General features: G+C 51.0%; 1 protein-coding gene across 6 annotated transcripts in view; it reads left to right on the top strand.

The window, feature by feature from the left end:
* PAK4 (p21 (RAC1) activated kinase 4) overlaps positions 1 to 16,082 on the top strand; it is a 47,720-nt gene that overhangs the window by 11,628 nt on the left and 20,010 nt on the right. The window lies entirely within an intron of this gene.

Raw genomic sequence — 16,082 nt, 5'->3', positions numbered from 1 at the left:
TCTGATGTCTCTCAGCAGAGGGTCACACGTCTCCAGCTGGGCCTTGCCCACCTCTTGCTGGGTTTATTCCGGGCACTTGGTGACGTGGCAGGGGGGAGCCCGTGGCCGCCGGCATCTTGCTCCCAGGGCTCGGCCTGGCTGGGTGAGGCCCTCAGAGCAGAGGCAGGAGCCTGGCTCCCCTGTGCTCTGCTTCCTCCCAGGCACCGCCCCTGGGCCCTGGCAGAGGGCGGGCAGCCTGCCCGGAGAGGAGGTTGTAATTTTCCTGAATGATTTCAAGGGCTAATTAAAGGTTTTCCTTGACTAATCAGCTTACGGTTTAATTATCAGGAAACAGGCTCAGGGATGCAGGAAGCAGCTCGCTGGGGTCTCCTCACAGCATGGCTAGGGGGAGCCAGGGCCGGGCCCCTACCCCCGGGGCGGTGGCGGGATATGGGGATAGCTGAGGACCCCCGGAGGCCGGCCGCGGTTCTCCAGTCCTGCGAGGGAACCGGGTGCAGGGCAGCCGATGCCTATGGTTGAGGTCTGAGTGCGTCCCTTCCCGGCTCCAGACCCTTCCATGGTCCCCACTGCCGGGCACAGTCCCGCCTCTGGGGGGCTAGGCCCTGACCCCCTCTGCGTGCCTCCTGCGCTTCAGCCTGGCTGGTCTGTCTTTACTGCTCTCACCTCAGTTACCCTTTGGGTCTCAGCCTAAAGGTCACCACCTCTGGGCAGCCTTCTCAGGCCACTCCTGCGTCCAGAGCAGGTGATAAACTCTGCCCGCCACATGCCGCTGTCAGCATCACTCACCCCGCCACCGATAAGGGCTCCACGCCTGGGCTGCGCCCTGTGGTCCTTGGGTCACCGGGGACCCAAGAGGAGAAGGGGGCTCAGGACGGGCGCCCTGAGGAGAGGGCTGGGAGTGGGCTTCAGGCCAGGAGGACCGGGCGGTTGCCAAGGCCTTGTGGGGGCAGGGGGCGGTTGACAGCCTGGCCAGTGACCTGGCCAAGGATGGGCTCTTGGCAGTTTGCGAAGGGGGAGGGGACCTGGGGATGGCCGTGCCAGGCCTGGCTTCATTCCTCGCATTCCTCAGCCGGCCCCAGACTCCCGGTGGGCAAGGTGGGGGAGGGTGGGCAGGCAGAGAGGGGCCTCCTGGGCGGCGTGCCCTGCCCCTCCCCCTCCTTCTCCTTTCCGCCCCTACCCCGCCCCCCATCAGTCTGTCTCACTTTATACCACCCCCTTGAGGACTCAGTCCTGGGACTCTCTGTCCAGGCTCCCCCCCGCCCTCACCTCCTGGTCATTAGGGTTAGCTGGTACAGGTGTGCATCACCAACTCAGTGGACGTGAGTCTGCGCCAGCTCCCCGAGATGCTGAAGGACAGGGAGGCCTGGCGCGCTGCAGTCCACGGGGCACAAAGAGTCGGACAGCACTGAGCGACTGAACAGCAAAAGGTCAGACCACTTGAATCTGAATCTCTGGCTGTGGGGCCTGAGCATTGGGTTTTGTGTTTTTTGGTGTTTTTTTTTTAAGTTCCCTGGGCGACTGTAGTGTGATTCTGAACCGAGATGAGAGCCACTGGCTTACAGAAACGATAGAAATCACGTATTAGCTTTCAGTGTTTGGACACTTTTCTAGGCTTCTGACGTGGCGTGATTAAGTCGTGTCACCCCCACAGCCTCACTACAAGAAGATGTGACTGTTATTCCCACGTTACTGACAAGGGAGCTGAGGCCCGGAGGAGGCGTCGGGGCCTCTTCATCCCTGGACCCGCCAGCCCCTCTGGGCAGCTGACTGTCCCCACCCCCTCCTGTCTTTCTCTCCCCGAGTCTCTGCCTGTCTCTCCTCTCCTCCTCTCCCTCACTTTCTGCTCCCCCCACTCCCCTGCAGAGGCTTGCCTGGCTTCCCTGTTTGCAGGCAGGATCCTGCCGAAGCCACAGAGGGGAGATGGTTTCTGCAGACCCAGGATGAGAGGGGTGCTGGTATCCCCGCACGCCAGCCGCCCTGGCTGCTCATGGCACCTGGAGGGGGAGGGGGTGGGGGGCAGGGCATGCATCCCCCTGCTTGGGGGGCGCCCTGCAGTCTTGCCGGGAGGAGCACCCAGGCTGGTGGACCCCCCAAATCCTGTGAGCCCCCAAATCTGATGTCATCCGTTGCCAGTTACCATTTCAGGCTCCCATGAGTGGCTGATGGTTTAATTTCAGGAAAGGTTTGTGCTCAGATGTGACTGTTGCAGCGCAGGAGCCATTATGATTCATTCGATGGGAGTGAGGGGAGCTGAGAGTCCAGGAGCCCCCGTGCGCCCCTGCTCCCCAAGGGCTCCCTGGCCTCCTCTCCCCCACCCCCTCCGGGCAAGGAATGGGCATCCAGCTCCCCTGCTGGCCTCACCCAGCTCCCCCAGCCTCCTCTGTGACCTGGGGCCAGGCCCTGAGCCCCAGGTGTCTCTGCACTGGTTCCCGTCTAGAGCGACTCTCAGCCCAGGTCTGCCATCATCATGTCATTATAGTTACTACTGCCGCGATGTCTGTTACAGTTATTAGAGGCCGGATATGTGTTTGGATTTAGTAATTAAGGTTCACAGGGTGAGCGACCCATGAATTCTTCACTGTTCTGACTAGGTCATATTCCCTTTTGCAAAATGTTTAAAACCTCTGTATGATGGAAGTGGCCACACGTTCTTCTGAACAATGGCCTGCCGCCCTCCTCACGGCCCCCGCCCCAGCTTCAGCAGTTATCTGTCACCACGGGGCTTTTTCGTCTGTACCCCACCCCCACCTCCCTGATTCTTTGGAGGCAGTTCTTTTTTTTTTTTTTTTTTTTTTGAGGCAGTTCTTAAACATCGTATACTGCAACCATAAATATCTCAGATTTTTTGCATATAAGAGATAAGGAGTCTTTAAACACACCCACACACACGTGATACCATGGTCACAGGAGAAAAAGAACCAATACTTTCTTAATAGCCTTGCATTTCCCCAACTGTCTCACCATCGTTTTTTCCAATGTGTGTGTTTGACTTGGCATCCGGACAAGGTCTGCTCTGCGTTTGGTCGACAGGTCCCTGAAGTCTTCTGTCGTCTGTAGGCGCTTTCCTGTGCCCGCTGATTGGGTCATTGATCTATCAAAAACCCTGATCCTCTGTCCTCTGGAGTTTCCCACGGTCCGGATCTCACCGAGGCATCCTCGTGGTATCATTTCACGTGTTCCTCTGTCCCTTGTGCTTCCTGTATGTTGGGCCTTAGGTTTAGAGGCGCGATTGGATTCTGGTTCCGCCACTTCATAGATGGTGCTCTGTAGGAACATCAGGCCAACCTTCATGTCTGGGTGACTATTTTAAAGTAATTTCTTTTTTTTTTTTTGCAAGTGAGTGGATTGAAATGGAAATTCTTAAGTCGCTCTTAGTAAGGCTGGTATGCAGTACAGCAGAACGTGGCAGGAGGGAACCGAAGGTCTGAGGTTCAGAACGACTGGGGTCTGGGAGCAAAGGGCTGTGTGTGAGCCCCTGGCTTCCAGTGAGCCTTCTTCACGAACCGTAGCTGTGGGCTCCTGCTCTTCTGGGACCAGAGGCCCCCAGCTGAGAGCCATCCCTCACCCCCACCCTCATTCTTCACCCTCCCCTGATGCTTATCTTTAGGGGCTCCTGCCCCAACTCTGCCCTTGGCCAGCTGGGCCCCCCGGGAAGCTTTCCCGTCCCCCCACCTGCTTCCTCCCCCTTAACATAACGTGAGGGGGCAGGGCGACTGCACCTCCGGGAGGGCTGTGGTCAGGAGGCCTGGACTCCAGAAGCGGCTGTTCTTCTGCATTTAGTGTAGACTCTCTCTGACCTCAGCCACGCCACTCTCCCCTCACACCCTCCCTCCCTTCCTGCCACACAGGCCTCCTGGGCCAGCCTCAGGCATTCTGGAACATGCCAGACAGGCTTCAGTCCTCAGGCCTTTGCAGTTGTGGTTCCTTCTACCCTGAAAGCATTTCCCTAGGTTCCCCACGTGGCTCCCTCACTTCCCCTGCTCCTGCTCAGGGACACCCACCCCCCTAGACACCCTGACCCCCACACATACACCGTGTTCTGTCCCCTCTCCCTCATGTCATGTACTTTTTTGTTTACTTTTATGTTATCTTATCTCCCTCACTCACTAGCATGTCATCTCCGGGAAGAAGGGACTGTCTTATTCGCTGTGTCCCCAGTTCCTAACACAATGCCTGGCATAGAATTGTTGAGTGCGTGACCGAACGAGAGCGTAAACATGGATAAGTGAGTGGACTCTGGCCTGGGTCAGACCTGCCATGGAATCCTGCTTCTTTTTGTTTTTTTAATTTATTTTTAACTGAAGAATAATTGCTTTACAATATTGTGTTGGTTTCTGTGTGTGTGTTAGTCGCTCAGTCGTGTCCAACTCTTTGCAACCCCATGGACTGCAGCCCGCCAGGCTCCTCTGACTGTGGAATTCTCCAGGCAAGAATTCCCTCCTCCAGGGGGATCTTGCTGACCCAGGGAACCGGGCTCTCCTGCATTGTAGGTGGATTCTCGACCATCTGAGCCACCAGGGAAGCCCTGGTTTCTGCCATACATCAACATGAATCGGTCGTAGATATACGTACGTCCCTTCCCTCTTGAACCTCCCACCCCATCCCACCACTCTCGGTTGTCACAGAGCACCGGTGTGAGCGCCCTGTGTCATACAACAAATCCCCGCTGTCTGTTTTACATGTGGTGATGTCTGTATCTGTGCTGCTCTGTCAATTCATCCCCCTCTCTCCTTCCCCCACTGTGTCCCCAAGTCTGTTCTTAGTGTCTGTATCTCCCTTGCTGCCCTGCACATAGGTTCATCAGTACCATCTTTCTAGACTCCATATATACATCTTAATGTACAATATTTGTTTTTTCTCTTTCTGACTTCAGACAGGGAGTCCTGGTTCTCCTACATGCTGTGTGACCTTGGGCTGGCCCCTCCCCTCTCTGAGCCTCACTTTCCTCCTCCGCAACACGGGAGTGTTCCCAGCACCCTGCTCACTGCCTTGTTTTGCACTACGGTGGTGCCCGCGTACATTAGACTTTGCAGCTGGCCTCACCGGCATCCCGTGTCTCCAGTCCAGGGCACAGGTGAGCCAGCCAGGGCTGTCCCTCCTCTGGGGACTCTACCACATCTTAACTAACTCCTTCCACTCTGGGTGACTGACTGAGGCACCCGGGGCAGGCCAGGGCAGGGATACCATGGATGGATCTGTCCCAGTCGCCAGAAAGACTCCACGGGAAGTGTCATCCAGGCAGGATACCAGAGTGCTGGGGACGTGGCGAGAACTGGGTGTTAGGGCCGAACCTGAGTCCGGCTGCCTCCAGGCCTTTGTCTCCTTTGCAGGAAACAGGCCCAGAGTTGCGAGGGACCAAGGAAAGCCCCTGCTCTGATCACAGGACCAGTTACAACGTTGCGGGGGAGAGAGAATGTGTGTGTGTGTGTGTTAGAGACAGATGGACAGAGAGAGAGCGAAAGAGACTGTGTGTGGACGAATGTGTGTGTGTGTGTGTGTGTGTGTGTTAGAGACAGATGGACAGAGAGAGAGCGAAAGAGACTGTGTGTGGACACCAGCAGGTATGGAGGAAGCTTCCAGCTCTCAGAATTGCTACCACTTGTGTTTTCTGCACCGGAGTAGAAAATATGACACATGTACAGAAAACTATATAGAACCTCCCTTTTCAGTCTAGTGAGTTATTATAAAGCACATGCCCCTTCTAAGGACCTCCCAGATCAAGAAGACCAGCACTGCCAGCACCCTGAAAGCCCCCTCCTTCGTGTGCTCTTCCCAGCATTATCAAATAAATTCTATCGTCTTTTCTTCCTTTCAGTCGCGGCCTCTCTGTTTGTGAATTATGAAAGATTTTAGTTGCCTTCAAGAGATAGAGAGCCACCTGATGGCCTCCCTTGGACGTGTTGCCCAACTAAGAGAGGAAACACACTTGCCGCAGTTAGAGTCCCCGGGGTCCCCTTCCGCAGGTACCCCGGCCTCGCTGTGATTCCTCGTTGCTTCCCTGGACAGTATCCCATATCGTATCGTGCTGCAGGTTTGAAAACTGGATGTAAATGGTTCCCTGCTCAGCTGCAGCTTGCTCTCAGTATTGTGCTCTGGAGACTTCTCTAGCGATGAAGTCGCCTGCCAGTAGGAATGCTCCGAAGCACATGTCAGAGGGAAGCCCCTCCCCACAGCCAGATGAAAGCAGCCCTGCCCTGGGGGAGCCGCAGGAGGGCGCTTGGGGGCTCCTCTTGGCTCCCCACCCTCCCCCCTCCCCCGCCCCACTCCTGAGTTTGACACCACTGCAGGAGACATAAGAGACTCAGGTTTGATCCCTGGGCTGGGAAGATCCCCTGGAGGAGGGCATGGCGACCCACTCCAGTGTTCCTGCCTGGAGACTCCCATGGGCAGAGAAGCCTGGCGGGCTGCAGTTCATGGGGTCACAGAGACTTGGCACACACAGGCACGCGTCCAGTGAAGGTGGGCACTCCTCTCCATGGAGGGCACTGCCGGCTTCCCAGGCTGATAAATGGGATTCAGTTACGGGCCCTTGACATGGAAGAGGCCTTCCCGGATGCCTGTTAGGTGGGAAGGGGGTTCTGGTACCATTCTGGGTGTGTCAGTTTCACAGAAGGGGCCTTCCGTGGAGCAGGGTGAGGCCCCCCCCCGACGTGGGAATGGACTGGGGACTAGGGAGGAGGAAGCAGAGTCTCTTCCCCTGCCCCCCCCCCCCGCCCCCGCCCCTTGGCTTCCCCCTTCAGCTGGTCTCATCCAGCCTTTCCTGGAGAAACCTTGTGCATAGTGATCGTATCAAAAGCTCTGATCTGGAGGCGTGGGTTTGCGTCCCAGCTCTGCGGCCTGCTAGCTGGGTGACCGTGGGCTCGTAGCTCCTCCCTCATCCCTCCTCCACCACCACCTCCGGCGGCCTCAGTTTCCCCATTTGTAATATGGGGTTGTTATGAAGGTTATTTTATCCGTGTAAAGCTCTCAAAACAGACCTAGCACATAGAGATCTCTTAACAAGTGTTAGCTGTCAGTGTGATTGTCAGTGCGTCTCACTCTTGCTCTTCGTAGAAAGTCAGTGCGCTGCTCCTCTGACCTGTGTCCCCGCCAAGACCCTGCCCTCACGTCTAGTGATGGAAACAGACACAGCACCAGGCAGTGACAGCCCCAGAGTGACCTTGAGGAAAGCACAGGCCCCAGTGTCATGGCTTGGGTGGGGGAAGCCCCGAGGACTGAGACAAGCCCTGGCTCCAGCCTGGGAAACCAGGGAAGGCTTCCTGGAGGAGGAGACGTCGGAGCTGAGGGCTGTAAGAGGAGTCCGTGTTTGGAAGCCTGTGTGTTCAAAGGGAAATGAATAGCATGTTCTAAGGTGGGAAAGGGCCTGGCATTTTTAATAAATTATTAGTAGTCATGTATGGATGTGAGAGTCGGACCATAAAGAAGGCTGAGCGCGGAAAAATTGATGCTTTCGAACTGTGTTGCAAAGAAGACTTCTTGAGAGTCCCTTGGACAGCAAGGATATCAAATCAGTCAGTCCTAAAGGAAATCAACCCTGAATATTCATTGGAAGGATTGAATGCTGAAGCTGAAGCTCCAATACTTTGGCCAGCTGATGTGAAGAGCCAGCTCATTGGAAAAGACCCTAATGCTGGGAAAGACTGAGGGCAAGAGAAGGGGGTGACAGAGGATAAGATGGTTGGATGGCATCACTGACTCAATGGACATGAGTTTGAGCAAACTCCAGGAAATGATGAAGGACAGGAAAGCCTGGCATGCTGCAGTCCATGGTGTCACAAAGAGTCAGACATGATTTAGAGACTGAACGACAATATTAGTATTTTTCATGAAGCTTTTCATTTTGAGATCATTGTGCTTTAATCTGGAGGTGTGAGAAATAACACAGGGAGAGCCCCTGTACCCTTTAGCCAGCTCCCTCCAATAGTAACATTTTGCAAAATTAGAATCAGTACAAGATCACAACCAGGATGTTGTCATAGATACAGTCAGGATGGAGAACACTCCATCACAAGGATCCCCCATGCACTTTTTATAGCCATATCCCACCCCTGCTCTGTCCCTCACCCAAGGCAGCCACTCATCTATTTGTTCCCCATTTTTATAATTCTGTCATTTCAACAGTATTATGTAAATAAGATCGTACTGTACATAACCTTTGGGGGTTAGCATTTTTTTCACTCAGCGTAGTTCTCTGGAGATTCATCCAGGTTGTTGCCTGTGTCAATAGTTTGTTCCTTTTTCTTGCTAAGTAGTGGATGTGCCATAGTTTATTGAACCATTCACCCACTGAGGGACATCTGGGGTGTTTCCAGTTTTTGGCTGTTAGAAATGAAGCTGCTGTTAACAATCTCATACAGGTTTTTGTGTGAATGTAAATTTTCATTTTTTCTGGGACAGAGACCCAGAAGTGCAGCTGCTGGTGTGTAGGTGGATGCGAGTTTAAAGAAACTGCCAAACATGGTTGTACAACTTGACATCCCCACCAGCAGTGAATGGGCGATCGATTTCTCTGCATCCTTGCCAGCATTTGGTGTTATCGCTATTTTTTATTTTAGCTATTCTAATGAGCATGTAATGATAATTCTCTGTGGCTTTAATTTGCATTTCTCTAATGGCTAATGCTGTCAGACATCCTTTCATGAGCCTATCTGCCATCTGTGTATCCTCACTGGTGAATCATCCTCATGTCTTCTGCCCATTTGCTAATTTCATTGTTTGGGTTTTTTTACTGTTGAGCATTGAGAATCCTTTATGTCTTTGAAATATTAGTCCTTTGTGAGGTGTGTGGTTTGCAAATATTTTCCCCCAGTCTGTTACTTTTTATATTCTTTACATGGACTTTTGCAGACCAGAAGTTCTTAATTAAAAAAAAAAAATTTTGTTATTATTTTTTAAATTTTGGCTGCTCTGGGTCTTCGTTGAAGCACACAGGCTTTTCTCTAGTATGGGACACAGGGGTTTCTCCCATCCAAGTACTAACCAGGCCCGACCCTGCTTAGCTTCCGAGAACAGATGAGATCGGGTGCATGCAGGGTGGTATGGCCTTAGACTAGGGGCTTCTCTACTTGTAGGCTTCTCTTTGTAAAACATAGGCTCTAGAGCGCAACGCTCAGTAGTTGTGACGTGTGGCCTCTAGTTGTGGTGGTTGGGCTTAGTTGCCCCACAGTGTATAGGATCTTAGTTCCCCAACCAGGGATCGAACCCATGTTCCCTTCACTGGAAGGCGGATTCTTAACCACTGGACCACCGGGGAAATCCACCAGAAGTTTTTAATTTTGATGAGTTCTACTTTATTAATTTTTCCTTTTATGGGTCATGCTTTTGGTATCCAGTCTAAGAAGTCTGTGCTTAGCCCTAGATCTTGAAGATGTGTTGGTTTGTTTTCTAAAAGCTTTGTTAAGGTTTGTGTAAATGCAAAGTTCAGATGGAGGTTCATTTTTTTAGCATATGGATGTCCCATTGTTCCAGTACTGTTTGTTGAAAATGCTGTTTTTCCTCCATTGAATTGCTTATAGTTCTTTGTCAAAAATAAGTTACAACAATGAAATACAGCTTCACACCTACCAGGATGGCTATTATCTAAAAAAAAAAAAAGAAAGAAAACTAACATGTTGGTGAGGAGATAGAGAAATTGGAGCCCTCATGGATTGCTATTGGAGATGCAAAATGGTGCAGCTGCTGTGGGAAACAGTTTGGTCGTTTCTCAAAAGGTTAAATATAGAGCTACCATATGACCCAGCAATTCGACTCCTAGATACATATCCAAAGAATTGAAAGCAGAGACTTGAACAGATATTTGTATACTTTAATGTTCATAGTTGCTTTATTCACAATAGCTTAAAAGTGGAAACAACCCAGGTGTCCAGCAGATGAATGGATAAACAAAATTTGGTGTATGCATCCAGTGGAATATTATTCAGCCATAAAAAGGAATGGGATTTACATGCATTTTTACATGGGGTTTACATTCCAAATGTATGTTAACTCCTACGAAATGAATGGACCTTGAAACATTATGCTTAGTGAAATAAGCCACACATAGGAAAGATATTGTGAGTCCACCTATATATTCCACATAGAACAGGCAGATTCACAGAGAAAGAAAGTAGAATAGGGGTTACCAGGGGCTGGGGGGAAGGTGGGAGTGATGAGCTAGCATTCATGGGTACAGAGTCTTTGCTGGGGATGATGAAAAGGTTTGGAGCATGAGTCATGGTGGTGGTTATACGACATTGTGAATGTATTCAATGCCACTGTAGTTTATACTTTAGGATTAAGGTTGGTTAAAGTCATAGATAGATATGTAATAGTAACTCTGTCATGTCTGACTCTTTGCTACCCTAAGGACTGTAGCCAGCCAGGCTCCTCTGTCCATGGTATTCTCTGGGCAAGAATAGTGGAGTGGGTAGCCATTTTCTTCTCCAGGGATCTTCCTGATCCAGGGATCAAACCTGGGTCTCCTGCATTGCAGGCAGATTCTTTACCGTCTGAGCCACCAGGGAAGTCATTATGTATACTGTATAGGCGGCAGTGACCAAAACCATCCCCAAGGAAAAGAAATGCAAGAAGGCAAAGTGGTTGTCTGGGGAGGCCTTACAAATAGCTGAAAAAAAGAAGAGAAGCTAAAACCAAAGGAGAAAGGGAAAGATACACCAAACTGAATGCAGAATTCCAGAGACTCGCAAGGAGAGATAAGAAAGCCTTCTTAGTGATTAGTGCAAAAAAATTTTGCAAAACAATACAATGGGAAAAACTAGAGATCTCTTCAAAAAAATTAGAGATACCAAGGGAGCATTTCTTGCAAAGATGGGCACAATAAAGGATAGAAACAGTATGGACCTAACAGAAGCAGAAGGTATTAAGAAGAGGTGGCAAGAATACACAGAACTATACAAAAAAGATCTTAATGACCTGGATAACCATGATAGTCACTTACCTAGAGCCAGACATCCTAGAGTGTGAAGTCAGGTGGACCTTATAGTAAGTACTACTACAAACAAAGCTAGTGGAGGTTATGGAATTCCAGCTGAGCTATTTCAAGTCCTCAAAGATGATGCTGTTAAAGTGCTGAGCTCAATATGTCAGCAAATTTGGAAAACTCAGCAGTGGCCACAGGATTGGAAAAGGTCAGTTTTCAGTCCAATCCCAAAGAGGGGCAATGCCAAAGAATGTTTCAACTACCATACAATTGTGCTCATTTCACATGCTAGCAAGGTAATGTTCAAAATCCTTCAAGTTAGGCTTTAGCAGTGTGTGAACCGAGAAATTCCAGATGTACGAGCTGGGTTTAGAAAAGGCAGAGGAACCAGAGATCAGATTGCCGACACCCATTGGATCATAGAGTATGTATGTGCTCAGTCACTCAGTCGTGTCTGACTCTTTGCGACCCCGCGGACTGGAGCCCGCCAGGCTCCTCTGTCCATGGGAATTCTTCAGGCAAGAATACTTGAGTGGGTTGCCATGCCCTCCTCCATGGGATCTTCCCAACCCAGGGATTGAACCCAGGTCTCCCACATTGTGGGTGGCTTCTTCACTGTCTAAGCCACCAGGGAAGCCCTTGGGTCATAGAGAAAGCAAGGGAAATGCAGAAAAACATCTACTTCTGCCTCATTGACTACGCTAAAGCCTTTGACTGTGTGGATCACAACAAACTGGAAAATTCTTAAAGAGATGGAAATACCAGACCACCTTACTTGTCTCCTGAGAAACCTGTATGCGGGTCAAGAAGCCAAAGTTAAAGCTGGACATGGAACAATGGAGTGGTTCAAAATTGAAAAAGGAGTACGACACGGCTGTATGTTGTTACCCTGCTTATTTAACTTATGTATAACATCATGCGAAATGCCAGGCTGGATGAATCACAAGCTGGAATCAAGATTGCTGGGAGAAATATCAACAGCCTCAGATATGCAGATGATACCACTCTAATGGCAGAAAGCGAAGAGGAACATAAGAGCCTCTTGATAAGGGTGAAAGAGGAGAGTGAAAAAGCTGGCTTAAAACTCAGCATTCAAAAAATTGAAATCATGGTATCTGGTCCATCACTTCATGGCAAATAGATGGGGAAAAGTGGAAACAGTGATAGATTTTATTTTCTTGGGCTCCAAAATCACTGCGGATAATGACTGCAGCCATGAAATTAGAAGACGCTTGCTCCTTGGAAAGAAAGCTATGATAAACCTAGACAGTGTATTAAAAAGCAGAGACATCACTTTGCTGACAAAGGTCCATATAGTCAAAGCTATGGTTTATCCAGTAGTCATGGATAGATGTGAGATTTGGACCATCGAAGAATTGATGCTTTCAAATTGTGGTGCTGGAGAAGATTCTTGAGAGTCCCTTGGACTGCAGGGAGATCAAACCACTGAATCCTAAAGGAAGTCAGTCCTGAATATTCATTAGAAGGACTGTTGTGAAGTTGAAGTTCCACTACTTTGGCCACCTGATTCAAAGAGCCAACTCATCAGAAAAGATGCTAATACTGAGAAAGATTGAAGGCAGGAGGAGAGGGGAGTGACAGAGGATGAACTGGTTGGATAGCATCACCACTCAACGCACATGAGTTTGAGCAAACTCTGGGGAATAGTGAAGGACAGGAAGGCCTGGCGTGCTGCAGTCCATGGGGTCACAAAAAGTTGGACACAACTTAGCAACTGAAGAACAGACAAGGTGTATTTTACCACAATGAAAAAAAAAAATCAGTGTTTTAAAAACCAGTTGAGTGTATTTGTTTGGGTCTTTGGATTCTCTGTTCCATTCACTGACCTCTGTGTTTTTTCCCCACTGTGTTGATTACTGTGGTTGTACCCCAGGCCTTACAATCTGTGGAAGTGAGTCTTCGGGCTTTATTCATCTCTTTCACAAATGAGTAGTTCTGAGGCCTGGCATTTTTGGAGCCGCTCTGATGCACCCTTGTGTGAAAGACGGCAGTGTGACCTACCAACTTTCAGAGTCACCCTTGGCGCCTGCCTTGCCCTCGGCCCCCACATCTGACTCATCGACAGGAGTTGCATGTTGTGGGCAGACACTCCTCTGGTCTGGAGCCCTCCCTCCATTCCAGGCCGTGGCCGCCTTCACCAGTTGCCCGGAGCAGTGCTTCGGTCTCGTCACCTGTCCCCACATCCACTCGGGCCCCCTTCCTCCCGTCCTCAAACACAGCAGCCAGAGTTATGTCTTCCAGATGCGGGCCATCCTCAGCGCTTGCCTTGGCTCCCCTGGTGGCCTGGCTCCTGCCCTGCCCCACTGTGCTCCCATCCCTCCAGCCCCTGCTCAGCTGGAATTTCACGTTTCACTGGGCGGTCCAGGACTGTGAGCCCCAGGGGGCAGGGATCATGCTGCACCCCTGCCCCAGCCTCGACGGCACATGGTGGACACGTGTTCTGTTCCTGTTGACAAAATACAGGAAGGAATGCGAGATGGAACCCATGATTGGGGATGGTGGTGGAGAGATGAGGCTGGAGAGGTGGGAAGAGCTGGTGTAGGTTTACACAAGGTCTTGACAGAAAAACAGAAAAATAGGCAAAGGCTTTTTTTTTTTTTTTTTTTTTGGCCACGCTGTGTGGCATGTGGAAATTTAGTTCCCCAACCAGGGATTGAACCCCCTGTAGTGGAAGTGCGGAGTCTTAACCACTGGACTACCAGGGAAGTCCCAAAATCAACCTTTTTTTCTTTTTTCTTTTTTTCATTTTTGTCTACGTCATGCGGCATGTAGGAGGCAAAGGCTTTGAAGAGACTGTTAGCAGAAAAGGAGTTCTGGTAGCTTTTACAGATTTAAAAGGATGCGCAATTACTAAGTGCATGCGTGTCAGTCACTAAATTCTGTCTGACTCTTTGTGACCCATGAACTGTAGTCTACCAGACTCTTCTGTCCATGGGATATCCCAGGCAAGAATATTGGAGTAGGTTGCCGTTTCCTTCTCCAGGGGTTCTTCCCGACTCAGGGATCGAACCCTAGTCTCTCACGTTGGCAGGCAGATTCTTCCCAGGTGCTGAGCCATCTGGGAAGCCGGCAATTACTAAGTACCAAGAGGCGAATGTAAACAAGGCCAAGAGGGGCCAGACTTCACCTGTCTGAGTGGGGAAGATGGCAGGGTGTGACAGCTCCCTGGGCATGAGGCCAAGGGAAGGGCTGAGTGCAGCAGCTTGGCGGTGCTGCGCTTTGCCCAGCAGTCCTTCTGGTAGGCCCTTGGCCCAGAGACATGCTGGCACTCCTGTGAAGTGACTCCCGCCCGTGGTTTTCACCGCTGCACCATGTGTAAGAGCAAATGACTGGAAGCCACTGACCTGGCCCCGTGGGGACTGGCTCGAGGCATTGTGGCCCTTCCACGCAGCTGCTGAAGCAGCAGGACTGTGCTTTGCAGAGAGGGAAGCCTGCAAAGATCATTAGACATAGCTATTTTTTTTTTTCATTTAAAATCACAGTTAGCCTACATGTGGAAAGCGCATAAAGTTGAAATGTACAGTATGACCAATTACTTTAAGGGGAAGACCCCTTCCTCCAGTTGAAGTAACAGATGGTGCCAGCCGCCGCTCCCCCCACACCCCGCCCCGGTCCCTGGAGGCAGCCTCTTCCCTGACTTTTGAGGCAGTCGCTCCCTCCCTTTTCTCTTTGGTTTTGCTCCCTCTGTGTGCATCCCTAAGGAGCATATTTCATTTTACCTGGTTTTGAACTAGCATGTGTTGGGTTTTGTTTTGCTGCTTCTGCTTAATGTCATTTTTGATACCTGTCCACACATGGCTGTGGTTCACTCGTTCTCACCGTCGGGTGCTCTTGTGTGGGGCAAGTGGATCACACGGTTCATTATCCGCCTGCTGTGGGCGAGCATTCGTGTTGTTTCCAGTCTCTCGCCGATTCAGACGGCCGTGTGCGCCTCCCCATGTGTGTCCCTAGGGGCGGATCCGGGAGAGCACTTGCCAGGTCCCCAGCATGTCTTCACCTCCACTGGACACTGCCAAATGCCTCCTGGTGCCCGTGGTGCAGAGGAGCCAAGGAACGGTCTTGAGAAAAGCACAGTGCAGTTGTGTGTGTGGTGTGCTGCTGTTTATGATTTTTTTTTTTTTAAGTTCAAAAGCACCTGTGTGTGCATGTGCATGTGTGCACATACACACACACACAGGTATGCATAGGCTCTCAGAAAACAACAGAATCTCTAGTAGAGGTGACTCCACGGCTGAGCTGGGGCAAAGCAGGAGAGCGCCAACCCGTCAATGTTTACCCTTCGGTGCTACTGACTTTTGAACTATGTTCCATATTATAAAGAGACAGAGACTGAGACAGAGAGAAGGGAGAGAAGGGGAGGGGAGAGATGAAGCCTAAATATGGCAGAACTTGACGGTTGAGAATCTGAGTGATGGATCTTATGCGGGTTTGTTAGTTTAGTCTATCTTTTGGAGTATGTTTTAAAGCTTTTATTTTGAAGATCTGTTCTGGTATGAGAGATTCTTTTTCTTTTTTCTCCCTTTGGCTGTGCCGGGTATTTAGCTGTAGCATGCAGGCTTTTAGTTTCGATACGCAGTCTCTAGTTCCCTAACCAGGAATCGAACCAGTGCCCCCCTGCATTGGGAGGATGGAGTCTTAACCACTGGACCACCAGGGAAGTCCCTGTGAGAGGTTCTTGAACGGACCTCTCCTTGCCCCTGAGGCCTGTCCCCAGGAGGACCCCTTGTCTCCAGTGAGACTTCCTTTTGGAGGAGGGGTGCTCCCCTCCTTCCCCCCCCTCCCCTGTCCCTTCCCGTGGGACCTAGTTTCCCTGGCTGGTCAGACCTACCCAGTCCTGACCGCCTCCCTCACCAGAGCCCAAACCAGCCGGTCCGGTTTGGGGACCCGCCCCATTTGGCTCCTGTCTGGGTGGCTGCCTGACAGGTGCTCCACTGTGCCGGGGGAGGGGGTAGCCTGGGACCTGGGGAGGGGGCCCCGAGACCTGCCCTGCGGTGGCCCCAGGCTCAGCTGGAAGCCCCTGGCTTAGTGAGCAGGTGGTGAACAGAAGGGGTAGATGGGGTTTCCAGGCCAGTCAGGCCTCCTGGTCCACGTGACAAGATGGCCTGATAAAGTACCCGCCCACTTAGGGCAGTGGTTACCTAAA

The sequence above is a fragment of the Cervus canadensis genome, chromosome 18 (assembly GCF_019320065.1).
Source record: "Cervus canadensis isolate Bull #8, Minnesota chromosome 18, ASM1932006v1, whole genome shotgun sequence".
In the NCBI taxonomy this organism is placed as follows: domain Eukaryota; kingdom Metazoa; phylum Chordata; class Mammalia; order Artiodactyla; family Cervidae; genus Cervus; species Cervus canadensis.
Note: the sequence above shows the minus strand (reverse complement) of the source record. Positions and strands in the feature narration are given on the sequence as shown.